The sequence below is a fragment of the Rosa rugosa genome, chromosome 3, assembly GCF_958449725.1.
Source record: "Rosa rugosa chromosome 3, drRosRugo1.1, whole genome shotgun sequence".
In the NCBI taxonomy this organism is placed as follows: Eukaryota; Viridiplantae; Streptophyta; class Magnoliopsida; order Rosales; family Rosaceae; genus Rosa; species Rosa rugosa.
The window spans coordinates 18,349,482-18,365,045 of record NC_084822.1 but is presented as its reverse complement, the minus strand read 5'-3'; the positions used below and the strand labels follow the sequence as shown (position 1 = coordinate 18,365,045).

At 40.1% G+C, this 15,564-nt stretch overlaps 2 long non-coding RNA genes across 5 annotated transcripts; one reads left to right on the top strand and one right to left on the bottom strand.

Moving 5' to 3' along the window:
- Positions 1-2,945: 2,945 nt before the first annotated feature.
- LOC133739010 (uncharacterized) lies at positions 2,946-4,597 on the bottom strand. Of its 2 annotated transcripts, XR_009860393.1 has the most exons (4): positions 4,522-4,597; positions 4,084-4,444; positions 3,354-4,011; positions 2,946-3,247 (listed from the first exon to the last, which is right to left on the bottom strand). It is a non-coding gene; the product is annotated as an uncharacterized LOC133739010 (long non-coding RNA). The 2 variants fall into 2 exon arrangements; XR_009860392.1 differs by having other exon boundaries at positions 2,952-3,247; positions 4,084-4,576.
- A 203-nt stretch (positions 4,598-4,800) lies between these two features.
- LOC133739009 (uncharacterized) lies at positions 4,801-10,206 on the top strand. 3 transcript variants are annotated; one of them, XR_009860391.1, is made up of 3 exons: positions 4,801-5,260; positions 5,445-5,614; positions 9,222-10,206. It is a non-coding gene; the product is annotated as an uncharacterized LOC133739009 (long non-coding RNA). The 3 variants fall into 3 exon arrangements; XR_009860390.1 differs by having other exon boundaries at positions 4,805-5,260; positions 9,751-10,206; XR_009860389.1 differs by having other exon boundaries at positions 4,809-5,260; positions 5,445-10,206.
- Positions 10,207-15,564: the final 5,358 nt, after the last annotated feature.

The window sequence follows — 15,564 nt, the reverse complement described above, 5'->3', positions numbered from 1 at the left end:
GTAGCCATCATACTTCAAATTCCTTCGAGCCTGAGAAACATCAGTGATAAGGTGTCATGGTATTTTGATAAGCATGTCTACAACGTCAAGTACGGGTACCACGTTGCTCGACTAACGTAGAACATTTCTTGGAGTGTATCATCATCAAGAGGTTCAAGGGTTAGTATAGGCAGTTATTGGAGGAAGATTTGGGGGTTAAGGATTCCACCAAAGGTAAATGCTTTTATTTGGAGGTTGTGTAGGAAGGTTATACCCACCAGGGCAGCACTGTTGCGTAGATTTTTTAAACCGGAGGTCAAGTGTGCGTTTTGCTGTGATGGGGTAGAGGACAGTTTGCATTTGTTTCGGGATTTCCCAGTGATGAAAACCTTTTGGATGCATAGCCCTCTTCATCTTAAGTGTTGGTCGTTCCCTGCATCCAATATAGCTGACTAGGTTTTTCCGGTGATGGATAGCTTAACGGTGAAGCAATAGGAAGTGTTCTTCATATCTCTCTGGGGAGTTTGGTGTGAGTGGAACAATCTAGTATGGAAGGGAGGGACCTGCAATCCACTTAATATGTTGGTTTGGGTTTTGCAATTTCTGGATGATTATCAGAGGGTTCATTCCAAGACAGCCCAGAAGAAGAAGCTGCCTATGGCTAAATGGTGTTGCCCCCCAGTGGGCGTCTTAATATTAATGTTGATGGCTCGTTTGTGGAGGGTGCTGGGGTAGGTGGAATTGGAGTGATAGCTAGGGATGGATTTAGGAACTGTGAGGCGGCTCTTGCACATCATGTGCCTTTTGCAAGCTCGGCAGTACACATGGAGGCAGAGGCTCATCGGGTCGGTCTACTAGTTGCAATCCAGCAAGGATGGAATGAAGTAGAGATAGAGAGTGACTGTGCTTTGTTGATCATCGCCCTGGCTACAGAAGGTACAGATGTGGCTGAGGTAAGTTTCATCTTGATTGATTGTCGTCATTACTTGAGGACTCTCAACTTAGTGTCCCTTAGACACATCTTTCGTGAAGCAAATGGTGTCGCCAAAGCGCACACCTTGCTAGGTTATCGAGTTTAGATGAATTTTGGGTTGGTGATACTCTTGATATTATTCAGGATGTCCTTATTGATGATGGGTGTATTTTAACACGAGGTATAGGCTCTATGTCACCCTAGTTGTACTATCCTAATTTAGATAATAATAACATTGGTGGGGGAATCACTACTCCTACCTAATGGGCGTCTTTGCCCTCTTAAAAAAAAAAAAAAATATATATATATATATATATATATATATAATAGTTCGTTTTGTGGTGCAAAAAGTTGTCTGTACACAAATTTAATCAAATTAATTGAAGGCAACTAATCGTCTTTACACTATAGTATCTCTAATGAAGATATCTTTTGCCACATGGAGTGCCCAATAACTACTATTGACAAATTAGCCTCCTCCAACCCTTGTGTCAATTCTGACATGGAAAAAGACATCTTCTTTCTGATAATTAGATTGGATCCACAAAAATGGAAAGAAAATATATTGAAATCATAATTTCAACCAATGAATTTTTGATGCTAGTGGGAAATTTACCACTAAAACAGCATATGTTGAGGCCTTTGTTTGGCTGCACCCTCCTGTGTCTAATTCTAGTGGTGATTCTATTACTAAGTTTTGGAAACAGTTTTGGGCAGCTAAAGTTCCAGGTAAGGTCAAGGTGGAAATGGAGATTTTGCTCTTCTATTCTTTCTACTATATATTGCTTAGCTTTGTAAAAAACATGTTTTTATTGAGAGAGGTTGTTACTTTTGTAATGATGAGGATGAGTCTATTGAACTTGTCAGTACATATTGTCCTTTTGTCAATGATGTGTTGAATAGGTGCCCGGGATTGGGGGGTATTCTTTCTAATTTTGTTGGGGTTTCTTGCTTGGATTGGATGAAGTTGTGTTCTGATGTTCTTTCTAAGGACTTATCCTCTCTTCTGTTGTGGGGAATCTGGTCCATTTGGAAAGAAAGAAATCGTAGAGTTTGGCAGGATAAATGGTCATATCCTGATGAGGTGATGCATGGTATCTACTCTCAACTGCTACTCTTTCATTCTGTTGGACAGGGACATCAATGGACTAGAGGAGGGTGATTAAGCCTTCGTATCCTCCTCCTGTTAGGTGGTTGAAAACTAATCTTGATGGGGCTAACTTTTGATAAGAATTCTTGTATTGGAGGTATTGGTGTGATTGTGAGGGACTCTAGTGGCTTGATTGTTCGTGGTTGCTGCTGCAAAGTTACCAGGGTCATGGCCCTGAGTATTGTGGAGGCTTGAGCTGCTAGAAGTGCTTGTCATCTTGCTGTGGGTAATAGTTTATCTCCCATTATTTTTGAGTCTGATTGTCAAAAGTTGGTGATGGATATTGTCTCAAGATCGAGGAGAATGCTTTAGGATATGGGGGTATTGTAAAGGATGTTATTGTTCTCCCTGCTTCTCTACCTGGGTTTTCCTTTGTTCATGTGCATCGGGAGTCTAACTCTGTTTTTCATATGTTAGCTAAATTTTCTCTTAATTCTAGTTTTGATTTATCTTGGAGTGGTTAGGTTCCCTCTTGTATTAGCAACTACGTTGCTACTCATTGTATGAACTAGTTTCATCAATAAAAGCTTGGTGTCATTCTCTTATAAAAATAAAATAAAATAATAATGAAATTTAGTAATTTTTGAGTAAGGCCACGGGGGCGAAATAATATATTCATCACAACCTAGAATAGGCCGTTACATACCCTTACGCTGTCATTTATAGACGGACAAGAAGTTAGTGGTAGTACTACCCACAAGTGGTACGAACATATAGTCCTACTCATTGTACATTCAAATAGGTAGAGATAGCGGATTGTTGAATAATAAAAAAATAAAGGGATGTAGCTAACGCAACATTATTCAAAAAAACAAAGAGATGAGGATAATGGCTGCAATTAAACAAATGTTACAAATTATCTCTTTCTCAAATTCAAACAAGTTGAATGTTTGACCAAGTTTCAACGGGGGAAAAGCTACAAAAAAAAAAAAACAGAAACAAAGGAAAGCATTCAAATTGTGATTCAAATATCTCAAAGTGAGATAAGAATAAAGTGGCAGGGGGTGTCTAAGTTCAATATCGGAGTCAAGGAGGAAATCTCTGTTCAGCAGCTTATCCACGTGAGCCTCGGGAATTTCAAATTTCAAACGAGCGTTTATCCAGCTTCTAGAGCTTTCGTTGCCTCCTATATAAAGAACACAAACCTGCACAAGAAACAGAGGGAGGAGAAATAGAGAAAAGGGTGAGTCAAAAATCTGCATCAAAGTAAAGCAACGTTCAACGAGAAGAAATAGTGCAGTGTCTAGTTACCTGGAGACTACAACCCGACGACAGGAGAGCATCAAGTTCAGGTATCCTGTTGGTCACTTCTCCATCGTCTTTACTGGTACTTTTCCTTTATCGTTGCTGATGTGTCCATGAGTGTAGAAAGTCCTTCATCTGCTTATTGCTATGTGGCTCTATAACCCTTCCAAACAACATCAGAAACAAATTCTCCATACCCCCAAAGCCAAATACACCAAATCACAAAGCCTCAAATCCCTCATTGTTGCCCACCAAAATCAGAAAACAAAACAACCAAATACACCTCCATTTGCCTTTGTGTTAACAAACAGTGCAGGTCCAAGGAGACAAAAAAGAAGCGCGTTCACAGAGATGAAAGAGGAGAAGAGATTTCGGCAAGGGAAGGGGCTCACCTGTGTTTTTGGCCATCTTTCGATGCCTATACTGAGGTGCGTCCTGCGTATGGGTGGCGGAAGCAAGGTCCAAACTAGAGGGTGCACTGCACTTGTTTTTGATGCCTGTATCGCGGTGCGTTCTGCATATGGGTGGCAAAAACGAGTGTCAAGTGAAGGCCTGGGCTGCTAGTTCACACCAACTATGAGTTTGCAAAGTTTTTGGGCTCACGAAGTGAAGAATTGCTCTGGAGGAATCTTTGTGCAACACCAAAGCCAAGATGTTACGCTGCCTGCATCAAAATCATCATCAAAATGCTGCCCCTGAAAGTAAAGTGGCCATCTCTCTATAAAAGGGTGCCTACCTCCAGCCACAAGTCTGCAGAATGCTCGGTTTAGCTCACCTTCAATCACAAATCAGCAGCGTGTTCTACTTGGCTCACCTGCGATCACAAAGTTGCAGAAAACACAAAGTGGAGGAATTATGGGAATTGTCTCATACTTACGACAAGCACATAAATACAGAAGCATGCAAGAGTTGCTAGATCAAATTCAAGTGATCGATGCAGCAAATTGCACAGGGGAAGCAGTCATGACAGCCTTGGAACATCACGGTGCTACCTTCTTGTAGGCTTCCTCAGTACGCATCGAGGATTGAACTCATGCAATCAATCCTAAGACCATCTGAAGGCCACCTGACGGACTGGAATGAAGCTTGGATGCTTCCTGCAAAATGTAAAACAAGTCAAAGAGATATGTGAATCTTCTCCAAGGAAAGTACTCTTGTGGTCAGACTCTCTGACCTCGAAGTCACAAGCACCAAAATACTGGGGTGATTATGTTTTCTTCAAAAGATGGGGTACCTGCAACAGTTTCGATAATTAAAGAGTCAATACCAAGATGACAAACAAACATGTCTTGACGGTAGAAAATTAATCAACACACAAGTCCCATACGTAACTAAGCCATGGTGCTACTGTGGCGTTGATTGAGATTTAAATACAGAGCTTTGAGACATGTGGATATATGTATATTCAAGCTGTCATTGTCAAAATTTGCTGCAAATTGTTTTGGTTTTGACCAATGAATTAAAAAGCGCGCCTCAAGGCGCGCCTGAGGCGCAAAAAGCGATTTTCTGGCCTGAAAATGAGTGTGTTTCAGGGGCTAGGCGACGACGCTGGTGAGGCGTTCTCCAAGGCGCGAAAGGCGTGAAAGGCGTCCTCCAAGGCGTGAAAGGCGTACGCGCAGAAAAAATGCGAAGTGACGTCGTTTTGAAACAGAATGGGTTTAAAGGCTTCTAGGTCGCGACTGCTACCCCAAATTCGATTTCAGCCCTCTGCCCCTCTCTGTTCCAAAAGGTAGCGATTCGATCCCTAACCCAGAGTTCGAGTTAGGAGTTCGATTTCAGCCCGATTTCAGCCCTCTGCCCCTCTCTGCGCAGCAGTCAATTTGAGCTTGATTGGAGGTCGATTCGCAACAGGCTATTTGAAGGTATTGGAGTTGGATACTTGGATTCGCAACATGCCATTTGAACTTCTGAAGGTATGATTCCCGATTTCCCGTCTATATTTACTTGGGTTTGAGTTGTTCTTGTCTAGACAATCATATATGTCCAGCAACCCCATTAATTTGGTTGCAATAGTTTGTGGGTTACTGTCAATTACTCAATTTTGCAGATTTTGATCTTTTAGATATTCTTGTTTGTGGGTTACTGTCAATTTTGCAGATTTTGTGATCCCATTGGAAAATGAGGGAGAAGGGGTTTGATTATACTGTGGTGTTAATGTCAGAGATTAGTATGCTGCGGATGGAGGGGAGTGGAATTCCTCTTATGTCAACAAGCTGACACGCCCTGTTCGCAGGGATTCCGCATTGGCAACTGCCAACATTGAATAGGTTAGCTTTCCTTCTTGACTTTTTGTACTAGATAGTTAGTCTTGTTTTCAATCTCCATTGGTCAATTCCCTGTTACAGATTTACATGCATCTTGTTTGAAGTTGCTGAAGTTTACTGCACTGTAATGTGTTTATTGTTTTACATAGACTCTAATGTGTATTGTTTTACCTCGAATTGATCACATTGAGCTTTGTTTTTGAATTTATGTTTACTGCATTACAACAGTAATACTAGGGAAGCAACAGGCTTTTCCTTGAGTTAGTCTTTAGTTTTTGCACGTCTGGATAGATTTTGTTAATGCAAGTCTGGCAGGAAGGCCTTAACCCTCTATTCAGTTGATAAAAGGAAGGAATTAGGATCACACACTTATCTAGTTTACATTTCTTTATCAACATTAGGCTTGTAGAGCTATCTAAACTTGTAGAAATAAGAAATGCGGCAATTCATTGTTCCATGAGTTAGCCTGAAAGAAAGTTACTAGTAGTTTTAAGATTTGAGAAACTGCTAATTGGTCTGGGGGTGTATTCAGGATACTGCCACCATAAAATAGGTATGATTTGCTTCTTGGAGAGAAAGTTAGTTTTGTATTCTATCTCTGTTGGTTCCCGCTTTAAGTTAGAAACTCGCACATCAATTTGAAGTTGTTAAATTTCACAATTGTTGTACTTTTACCTAGAATTGAGAATCACAATTGTTGTACTTTTACCTAGAATTGAGAATGACTGAACCTTGTTTCTGAATAAGTTAAGTGCATTACAACATTAATTGACCAATCTCATACTTGAGAAGCATAAGCCTAAGAAACTCCTGAACTTCTAACTATAGTTCTCATTTATTCTTGATCTTTGGTGTTTGAACTTTAAATCCTTGATTTCATTTTATGTTGGTAATTTTGTTGAATCATATGCTTCTAGTACTTCATTTATTGTGAGTGAATGACAATTAGTAATGTTCTTTTGGTTGAATCATAATGTGGTATGTATAAGAGTAGAAATTACATGAATATATGTGATTTATACGTAAGGCTTACGCCTTATGCGCCTTATGCCTCAAGGCTGCAAGGCTCTCCCAAAAACGCCTCGGGTACGCCTTCAGCGTTTTAAAACATTGGTTTTGACCATGAGTCAAACGACAAAGACCAAATGGCTTTGGAGAGTCATAAGCTTAGTTATGCTTTGTTTCATGTCTCTCACTGTGACTATGAAGCGGTGGGATAATGGTTTAATAATACAAGAAGACTAAAGAAAGACCATGCCAAAGTGATGATCACGTCTTCCATTAAAGGCCTGGCGGTGGGAAATTTATCATCACACTTCAAGACAAAATTGCATATGCATAATTGTCAAACCATGGTGCTGTTGTGGGGATTAAATAGCAAAGTGACGAGGAGCATGGCCACGGTGAAGCGGTGATATGTTCAGAGCCTCAAATAAATTCTCTCTCTAAGCCGAACTGGCAGGACTCGCAAATGGCTTCAAACTGGGTGTAGATATAAACTTATGGGTGTCCATCCATAGGTTGCAAGCTGTTGGGCTCAAATTAATTTCGGAGCAGTATGAAGCCCAATTTTAAAGCCCATTGCACAACTTCGCGAAAGTTCGGGCCTAATCAAATTTTTTGCCGACAAGTGAAGAAGGCGACACAAAGCCCGTTGCAAAATCCAAGGCCCATTATGAAGCTCGGCATGTTCGGGTGCCCAATTCAAATAAGTGGACACTCTACTAAAATCAAGTGTTCACCAAAACATGTTTTCTCGACGAGTTCAAAATACATACCCGTTGAGTAAAAATTGGTACAAAACCAAAAATCCCAAATATAATGAACTACAGTGGTTTGATCCCTTCACAGGGTATGTAGGCAGTCTAGCGACCCACTAGATGCAACTGCAACTCCAAACAGAATCCCTGACTCCACCAGTCAAATTCAGCTAGTCCCAAATGAATCACTGACTCCAGTCAAATTCTCCCAACACCACAAAAATCAAATCCATTCCAAATCACACAAATTCAAGGGCTTTAAACCCTTCTCCAAACACAAATTCAAAATAAATGGGACATCTACCCATTTAAATCCCAAAAGCCGGAACTACATGTGGTTTGATCCCGCAAAGGGTATGTTGGCAATCTAGAAACAAACTAATCTAGATACAACCGCGTCGTAAACACAAAACCGAATCCCTGGTCCACCTAAACCAAATTCGTCCCAAAACACTACTCTAATTCCAAAATCAAAGCCTCCAATGAGTCATCCACTCATTGGAACTCTTGAACTACGAGTGGCTTGATCCCTCTCCAAGAGTACGTAGGCAACCCATTCAAATATCCGGGTGCAGCCGCAAAACAAACAAACACACATCCCATCAATTGGTTTCTTCATAAATGGAATCAATGGGTGTTTCCCTGTAACAAGGGATTGTAATTAAGAGACACATTCTGTCTTGAATGGGTTGAACCCAAAATAATAAAAACTCTATTCACTAAATGAATACGAGTGAAATTATGTTGGGTGACATTTACGCTCACTGTGTGCAATATTTTTCCTCAACACAGATATCCTCATTCGGTACTACTCTAGAGACGCTAAAGATACATAGAGTGCACATCGGTGCTTAGCTTCCTAAATACAAGGAATTTATTGGAATTAGACAAAAAACTAAAAATATAGGGTTGGGCTTAGGGCCAAAAAAACCCCAGCCCAACATATCCAGATCAAAGAAACACCAAACAAAGGCCCACTCAAAAGGCCCAGCAGGCCGGGCCCGGCTCCAGCCCAGCATCCATCTCCAGCCCTAAACTCCGCGTGCAGTATAACTGATAAAAAAAATCGTTAAAAGTGAATCTAATAATAAAATATTCACTATCTTTTCTTTTTTACAAAAATCTTATATAAAACTTTAATTTTTTTAGGCCCATATATATATATATATATATATACGGAGCGGTTCCAAAGAGGACGTCCGCACTTTCGTTAAAGTGCGGACGGCGCTGCTGCAACTCGGCTCGGGGCGCGACGGAGCGGCGGAGCTTGCCGGACGGACGCCACGGGTCGGACGGACGAGTCTGCAGTCGGTGTAGTCGCCGGCGACGTGCTTGCAGCCTTGCCCAGAAACCTGCAGTTGCAGGTGAGGTCGCTGCCCAGAAACCTGCAACTCCGACCTCGAATGCTGCCCAGAACCGTCCGCCAAGCCTCCGGCCTCCGTCCGCCAAGCCCCGAGCCGCCGTCGCCGCCTGGAACGCCGCCGCTGCGTCGTCGTCCGCACTTTAGCAAAGTGCGGACGTCCTCTTTGGAACGGGCCTGTATATATATATATATATATATATATATATATATATATATATATCCTATCCAGAGTGAGGCCGCGCTCTGAAATTAAAGTGTGAGGTTGGAGTTTATGGTCACATTTCTGTCGCATATTCACATCTCGACCGTTCAGTTTTTAGGTACTAATGTATAGATCATCTCTGTAAAATTTCAGCTAAATTGATAGTCGTTAAGGCATTGATAACTGCATTGCTCTGGATAGGATCTGTATATATATAGTATGCACAAATAATTTCATACTCAGCCTATAATTCATCACCCTTCTCCCTACTCATATATAATACAGATATGGGCTCAGCTCATGGTTAAAGGTAAGTTTCCACGAGGCCTCATCCCAACACTGAATCATCTGGCGGGTAAGATTTTATTGCATGGCTTTGAAAATTGCTCTTTTTTTTTTTTTTGGTAGTTGCTTATCCATAGTGGTTCCTTCTTGGTCGATTTTTATAAAGTATGCACCAATAATTTCAGACGCAGCCTATAATTCACCCTTCTCCCTACTCTCATATATAATACAGATTACTTATAGGGACTTTAAATAATTACAGTCTTGATTTCAGCTCATGCCAAACGGTAAGTTCCCACGAGGCCTCATTTCTTGGGGGCAAGATTGTATTGCATGGCTTCAAAAATTGCTCCTTTTTTTGCTGGTTGCTTATCTATGCATAGTGGTTCCTTCTTGGTCATTTTTTATAATAGCTACGGCTATACTTTTATGCTTTTGAGGTCATCTAGCTGGATCAGGTATGGTTTTAAATATCTCAGTTTTTTTGTTTTGTTTTGTTTTGAATGAATATCTCAGTTTTTTTTATTAGGAATGAGTTTCAATATCTGAACTCCAGAAAATTTGGACTTGATGAGGTAGAGTATTGCACACATCAGGGAAAAAACAAGCGTTCATTTAAACAACCTGATGATTTATTTGAAGGAGAAACTATTTGAGAATTGGGCGACCTTTGGAGATTCATGGACGTTAGACTCGGACATCAATGGAGATGCATTTGACTATTTGGACACCAATGAATGACCATGACAATGAGCTAGAAGGTGGCTTTCCGATCAAAATATATCTGTCTCAATGCTTATGGAGATATACATATTCGCCATAATAACACAATTCTATATCCAGGCTTCCATTTATAGGTACAATATTGCAAATTAAAAGGAGGCCGGGATTTTTATTAATTTTATTGTTTGTTGTTGTACGTCAAATTACTCCGCGTTGTTGGTTTCTATTTTGATGCATGTGATGTTACATATTGTTGGCTTTACTCTGTAGGAGTAGCAGTGGGTGGCGTGGTCATAAGTATAGTATGCCTAGTTTTCATGAACATATATAGCAAGAGCAACATGTTGTATAGTATGCCTAGTTTTCATGAACATATATAGCAAGAGCAACGTACATGTCGTCAACTACTTCTTTAATTTGCCTTGCATACTCAGTTGCCAAGTTTTTCTCTCTTTTAATTCAAATATTGAATGAGTCTATATCGTCTATGGTTCATAAGACCTACTTACAATATCTGATAGTTAAGTTACCTCGTCTGAAGGATGCCAGATTATCATTAAAAATCTATGACAAGGTCATAGAGAGGTGTTCGCAAATCCTCGATATATGACAATATTGAAATGTGATAAAAGATTTTTGTTTCTCAATCATTTGATGTGGACAACCACGAGCCAATTAAAGAAATGTATCCATCTTTCTTTAAATCGATCTTGCAAAAATAACTGGCCAAACTAGTTTTCATTGTACTTCAAATAAACATATATTGCATTCGGTTTATGATGAGCTTATCAAACATGGTGCAGCAGTTATGTCAACTTTGGAGCTCCCAGCTCTTATAGTTAATCCAACGTAGGTCTTCCCGATGAAGTGGTGACCGTACGGTTATGTAGATGTGATTAAATACATATTTTCGGCCTTGAAATATATGGACTTGGCTAATATGTTTGCGCACGTACATGAATAACTTCAGTACTTAGAATCTCTATATATGGAGTGGTTTTAACTTCAAATGCAACAAAATGTACGTTGTCGCTGGGAGGAGAGATACATGTGCAGAGAATGAAATTGCGGACTCTCTATATGTAGTCCTCTTAGCTTTATGCAAGTTTATGTGATACCCTCTTTGAAAACATTGTGCTGGCTAGCTAGTTGGGAATTAATTAATAACTAAATTAATGGACGAATAACAAGAAGTGGAAAAGAAATTAAACAACAACAAGAACAAGCACTAGTAACGTTGCCTCCTTTAGATAGATTTGTACATGTTTGCAGTGATCATAACTAGGATGGATCCAACAATCAGTTGCAAACTAGGAAAGTCCTAATTAAAACCCTGGGGCCGCTCAGTTACAAACAGACATACGCAGAGACCCACAGGGCTCTCTTGAGAACCTAGCTCAATGAGAGTTTTAATGTAAATAGGGAAATTCTTACTAGACATTATTCAACCTAACCGCATCAACACTTGGTGGAAAAACTTAGCAGCCTAATGACCAGCAAAACTATAAAAAAAGGACAGCTATGATTACGAGGTTGATTAGTACCATCACATAAAATTTAATTTTCTCCCAAATCACATACGCTCCAATACATGCGCATATAATAATAATGGTAAGGTATAATGCTTTCTCGCCGTTTGCCATGACACCTACAGTGAGTGTTAATAAGGAGAGAGATGAGGTTACATGATATGAAATGAGATTATAGGACAGTGACAGCAAGCAGATCTCGTCATAATAATCCTTTTTTTTTTCTTATGATCAAAAGACAATATTTCAAATGATGCATCTATTCCAGTACTCCCGCCCTGACACAGTGTGCCACCTAAAGTACGTACTACGGCCTCTATTTTTATTTTTTTTTGGTCTGATAGTACGCCTCTACAGCCACTTGATCTTTTCCATAAATAGAAACATCAAGCAGCTAGCTATAACATAAGGATCAAATATTTTAAATAAAAGAATTCTAAAAAAATAAGCAACCGTAGGTACCTTTTTTTTTTTTTTTTTTGAGAAGCAACCGTAGGTAGGTACATAAAATGGTTAAAGCTTTCACATTTAGTTCTTTTATTTCTTTTTAATCAAAAAACCATAGCTTTCACAAATGTAGAATAGTGCAATTAATTTTCAGAACCGATGACTGTTATGGAAAACATAAAGCATTCTTTTTGGCGGTCTATTGGTATGAACCTCATTGGTGTTAATGATCGAGGTCAGCTTCATCCTAATCTTTGGCTCTTTTGTTCAGCTAACGTTGTTTTTCCTTTGTTTTTATCCTCTTCTAGTCAGCATCTCTTTATGCAGTTTAATGTTAATGGTGTTCTCCATGGACTAGTATGTGTTTATGCGGCAACAACAGTGGCTGGAAGAAGATCTCTTTGGCTTTCTTTAGCGCAAATTTGTTCTAATTTTTCGGGGCCGCTATTAATATTGGGTGACTTCAACGCTATTCTGGGGGCTCATGAAAAATCTGGTGGGAACTTGCCTCGCCGTGCTTCTTGTGATGAATTTCAAGCTATGGTAGACACTTGTGGTTTGATGCAAGTGGATATTAAGGGTTCACCTTTTACTTGGACAAATGGCAGAACATTGGGTGCTCATATTGAAATGCTCTTGGATAGGTGTTTTTGCTCTCTTCCTTGGTTGGACTCTTGGCCAATTACTAGCTGCTCAACTTTAGTCAGACATTGTTCTGATCATAACCCACTTCTTGTGGTATTTGAAAAATTTTCTTCACAGGGTCCTTCTCCCTTTCGCTTCCAACCAGTTTGGGTTCAGCATCCTCAGTTTTTATCATTGGTGAAGTCAGCGTGGTCTTCTTTTAGTATTTCTGGTTGCCCTCAATTTATTCTTCAGCAAAAACTAAAGCTTCTAAAGCCTATGCTTAAGGAATGGAATTATATTGTTTTTGGTAATGTAAATCTTGCTGTTGATTTAGCTCGTGCAAGTCTTGAAGAAATTCAGCTTGACATCTCTACTAATGGTTTTAGTGAGGAAAGATGCAAGAAAGAGTTGGATGCTCATAATGTTTTGACCAATGCTTTACTCATTCAGGATCAGTTTTGGTCTTCGAAAGCACGTGAAAAGTGGGTAAAGGATGGCGATCGAAACACCGGTTATTATCAGAGAGTTGCAAAAATTCGCCGTGCTCGTTCTTTTATTTCTCATCTTCGCATTGGTTCTGATTATCAAACAGATGTTAATATAATGCGAGAGCATGTTGTTGATCATTTCATCACGGCGTTTAGTGATGATGGGTGCTCGATTGACACTGGTCTTGTCTCAGAGCTTATCCCTTCTCTAGTGTATTCGGAAGAAAATGACAGTCTAATGGCAGTACCTTCTCCAGAGGAAATTAAACTGGTTGTTTTTTCTATGGATCCCGATAGTGCACCTGGTCCTGATGGCTTTAATGGGCATTTTTATCGTGCATGTTGGGATTTTGTTGGTTCAGATGTAGTTAGAGCTGTTCGCTCCTTTTTTGAGACGGGGTACATTCTGCCTAATCTTAATTGCAGCTTTGTTGCTCTTCTACCTAAAGTTTCGGAGGCTGAGGGAATTTCCCAATATCGTCCTATTGCTATGGCCAATTTCATTTTTAAAATTATCACAAGGGTACTTGCTGACAGGCTTTCTCCTATTGCTTCTCGAATCATTTTGCCGAATCATTTTGCTTTTCTTAAGGGTCGTCAAATTTCTGATTGTATCCTCCTCACTTCAGAATGTGTCAACCTTTTGGATACTCCTTGTGTTGATGGCAATATTGCCATTAAGTTCGATGTTGCTAAGGCTTTCGACACACTTAATTGGGGTTTTCTTCTGAGAGTGCTCACTGCTTTTGGTTTTCATGATACTTTTGTTCAATGGGTGAGTTCCATTCTTGCTTCTGCCAAGCTATCTATTCTCTTTAATGGTTCACCGGTGGGTTTCTTCAGTTGTAGTAGAGGGGTTCGCCAAGGTGACCCGCTTTCTCCCCTTTTATTTTGTTTAGCCGAGGAAGTTCTTAGCAGAGGTATCACAAAGCTTGTCTCCTCTGGTAGGTTGAAGCCTATTTCTTCTCCTCGAGGCATGAAAGCTCCGAGTCATGTTCTTTTCGCTGATGACATCATGATTTTCTGCAAAGGAAACAAGGAGGGTCTCACATATTTGTTAGACTTTGTTGATGATTATGGAGCAAATTCCGGGCAGTTAGTAAATAAAGGCAAATCTCATGTTTTTCTTGGAAAATCGGCTCAACCGTGATGCACTTTGATTTCCAAATGGTTGGATATAACTATTGGTGTGATGCCTTTCACTTATTTAGGCGTTCCCATTTTCTCTGGTCGCCCGAAGCGCTTTCACTTTCAAGGGCTTGCTGATAAAGTTAAAAGTCGTTTCTCCCAATGGCGTGGAACCTCTCTTTCTATGGCCGGTCGTTTAACTCTGGTAAATTCAGTGATTAATAGCATGCTTTCTCATAGTTTCTTTGTTTATGCTTGGCCTAAAACGGTGTTATCAGACTTGCGGAGATGGGTGAGAAATTTTATCTGGTCAGGTAATGTGCTTACTGGTGGGTTTTCTACTGTTGCTTGGAACAAGTGTTGTGCTCCCAAGAATGAGGGTGGGTTGGGCCTCAAAAATTTTCCAGTTCTTAATCAATCTTTTCTTCTTAAAAAGTTCTGGGATCTTTTAACATCCTCTTCTTTAGCTGCGAATTTTTTTCGCCATCGGTTTCTTGACAAGTTTGGGCAACCATGCAATTATTATAAGCGTTCCTCTATTTGGCCTGGGCTTCGTCCTTTATATATTGATATCAGGAGAGGTTCTCAATGGGTTGTCGGCTCCGGTTCTAAAATTGATTTCTGGCATCATGATTGGTTAGGCTCTCCCATTGTTGAGAAATTAAATATTTCCCCTGCAGTAGCTAAGACACTTCAGTCTACGTTATCTTCATTCATTCATAATGGTAGTTGGGTATGTCCAGTGGAGTTACAGGCTGTTTGTGCACCTATTTGGAAGGATGTTGTTGAGGTTACCCTCCCACGCAAGGCTGGTTTGGAAGACAGGTTGGTTTGGAAAGCGGCAAAGGATGGGAACTTAACAGTTGCTTTAGCTTATGATTTAAAGCGCACTCATTTTTCTAATGTTTCTTGGGCTCGATTTGTTTGGCATTCAAGTTTTCGCCCTAGGAACTCTTTCATCTTATGGAAATTTTTGCATGAACGTTTGCTTACTGATGATATCTTACAACGTCGGGGTTTCCATTTATCATCGATCTGTTCTCTTTGTCGTCTGGGTAATGAAACCTCGCATCATCTCTTTTTTGATTGCTCATTCGCTGCTGCCATTTGGGGGAATGTATTGGACTTGTTTCAGGTGACTACTCCTTTCACTGATATTTATTCTTTTTTTTCTTATCCAATTCGCCATGGTTTTGGTTCCCAATTGAGTATTTTATGGTGGGGGTATGATTGGAGTTGGTTTTTATGCTATTTGGCATGCAAGAAACGCTATTCGTTTTCAGGATTCCATGCTGTCAGTGAGGACATTACATAATTCTATTCGGCTTCAACTTTTTGAGATTGACTCCCTAAGTAAGGGAACTATGAGGAATTCAGTTGCTGAGCTTTGCATTATGCGTC